This window comes from Candoia aspera, chromosome 3 (assembly GCF_035149785.1).
Source record: "Candoia aspera isolate rCanAsp1 chromosome 3, rCanAsp1.hap2, whole genome shotgun sequence".
Classification (NCBI taxonomy): domain Eukaryota; kingdom Metazoa; phylum Chordata; class Lepidosauria; order Squamata; family Boidae; genus Candoia; species Candoia aspera.
Genome location: NC_086155.1, coordinates 110840108 through 110842922, shown reverse-complemented (window position 1 = coordinate 110842922; position 2815 = coordinate 110840108).

The following is a 2815-nucleotide window of genomic DNA, read 5'->3' as shown; positions in this document are numbered from 1 at the left end:
TGAACTTCTCAGGTTTGCATTCTAATTCAAAAAATACATCTAGAAAAAGGAGCAAGAAAAGTACCATTTTTTAATTTGATAAGCTTGGGTGGCGCTGCGGGTTAAACCGCTGAGCTGCTGAGCTTACCAATCGGAAGGTCGGTGGTTCGAATCCACATGACGGGGTGAGCTCCTGTTGCTAGTCCCAGCTCCTGCCAACCTAGCAGTTCGAAAACATGCAAATGTGAGTAGATTCATAGGTACCACTTCGGCGGGCAGGTAACGGCGTTCCGTGTAGTCATGCCGGCCACATGACCATGGAACTGTCTATGGACAAACGCCGGCTCTTTGGCTTTGAAACGGAGATGAGCACCGCCCCTTAGAGTCGGACCTGACTGGACTTAATGTCAAGGGAAACCTTTACCTTTACCTAAGCTTGGGAAAGGGCAGAAATGGTGGGGGTAATAAGGAGTTTGTCTAAAATATGACCCTCTAAATTGGAAATGATCCTGTTCTTTCCATACACAACCATGCTGCTTTGATGCCAGAACTGAAGCAGTGGTTTTGCAGCCTTCTAGTGAAGGCTAAACAAAAACAAGGAGGGCAGGACAGATGTCATCCAAGCTATGCTTTAACATTCTGCAGAACTGTGTCCACCAAGAGGAGAAAGAATCTTGCTCCTTGCCAAAAAGCTTGGAAAGGTCTTCAGCAGCAGCAGATCCTATGCCAGAAGGCTAGAGTGGGGAACTTCTTGGGGTCTTGTGCTCTTCTAAATATGAGTGATGTGAATGTGTAATGTATTCCCTTCAGACCTTAATAAAGGTATCATGAAAGGTCTGTGGAAGCTTGTGTGTAGGAATCAAATCATGTAGGCTGACTTGTGAGCTTAATCTTTACCAGGCATTATGTGGGAGCCTCAGAATTCCATATTTACAAAGCTAATACTCTGCCTTGGATAAATAACGCATATTGAACTTAACTGTACATATATAGTTTATTTGCACATTCTTGTAATATGTATAGAACAATATTCTTTAAAAATTCAGAATATGGTTGTGGGTTTCTGTTGTTTTAAAGACTGCAATAGAATTAAGAACTTTAAGAAAAATTATGGGAAGAAGCCTGTGGTTAGAAAGTTGATAGTTATGAAAATCTGGTTCCCAAAACATGAATTTTCATTATAGATCTGCAAAATTGTTTTCAATTGTTCTCTAATTTTGAGAAGTGAAAATCTCACTGAAAACAAGTTGCAAACTTATACTTCACAGCATAAACAGTCATAAGGATTCTGGAGCTCCTAAATAGATGTTAGGATTCTCTGAGCTTATAAGAATGGTGGTGCACATTAATTGTTTGAGTTCTTGATGTGCTGAGCTTTAAGCTTGCACCAGCAGTCCTTCAGAATAGCTCATACCACCAGTACTAGTACTATATAAGCATTCAGGAGATGGAAAGAAGGTGCAGGAAATATATACCTACCAATGTTCAAGAAGCAGGGAAAAAACCATCCCATCTTGTAAATTAGATGATACAAATGGACCCACACAGCTTCTCTCTCCTGTCTCATTTCCCTTTCTCCACATAACAGTTACTGCTCCTCCTTGTGTTACACATCTTGCTTTCTGTTTCTGTCAGCATTGTCAATTGTCCTACCTAACTACAATAATTGAAGTTTGCACAAGATCTTGGGATAAAATGAAGTTGACTAGTTTGTGGTTTGTTATGTTGCATGAACACAGCCAGTATCACTGAACTGCTGTAACTTGTATGAATCTGAACAGAAATTTGGGATGGCTTGTTTTCCAAGTGTATAATGGGAAAAATGCCTGACTCAGAATCAAGAAAGATGTTAGATGGATTTAAATAATCTGAAGTGAAAAACATTGTTTTTTTTTCTTGTTTCTGGAAAAAAGTGATGAATCACAGAGTAGTAAATGCTTTCAAGAGAGCACAGTTAGGCTTTTAAGAACAGAATGTGATAAGGCAACTGTGATATGACTCTTTATGATGGATTGTATAGATTAATTTGACCTCTGGGGTTCTTGCATATCACTTGTAAAAAGATGGAAGTATTTTGCATCACCCCTTGTTCTATGATAAAGAGTTAATTTATGTAAAAAGACACTAGAGTCTGATTATAGCTCCTGATCTGGTTTTGCCAGAGGTAATATCTTGATGCAAACTTGAAACATCACATTTTGAGCTAGGTTATCCAGGTTGCTGTTAATATATTGTTTTCTACTACAGATTGGGGTTACTATGGTAACTAATCATTTTGGCCGGGTGCAGAGGTTGAATTCAACTGTCCCCTTTTCGAATGTTAATTTTTGCACCTGGGGGGGAAGGAAAACTTGCCCGGACTTGTTTTAATTTCTGTTTCCTTTTTGTGCAGGCATGTAGAGAGTCAAGCTGCTCTCACTGAGAGCCAATTCTTTTAAATATGCTTTTGCTTTCTGTAAATAAATTATTTTTATAGAAATGCCTGGTGTGTGACTTTTCTGATCTCTCCTGGGCCAAAGGCTTTCCCAGCAATCTGCCAACAGTTGCATGGCAAGTGAGTCATGTGGCTTTCATTCCTGCCATACTGTTGGCCGGTTAAGTAGCTTTCTAGCTTAGAGACACTGTCAAAAAAGTCATGATAGAGGGCTTACCATTTTAATATGAATTCTGAAACTCTTTTTGCCAAGATTCACAGTCTAACCCTTAACAGATGAAGATCCTTGGATGAATGATAAGTGCTCACAATATATTTCAACTAGCAATTTCCAGGGAATCAACATCAGCCTGTTGCACCAAATCAACATGGACTTAAGAAACACATTTATTATTGCATCAG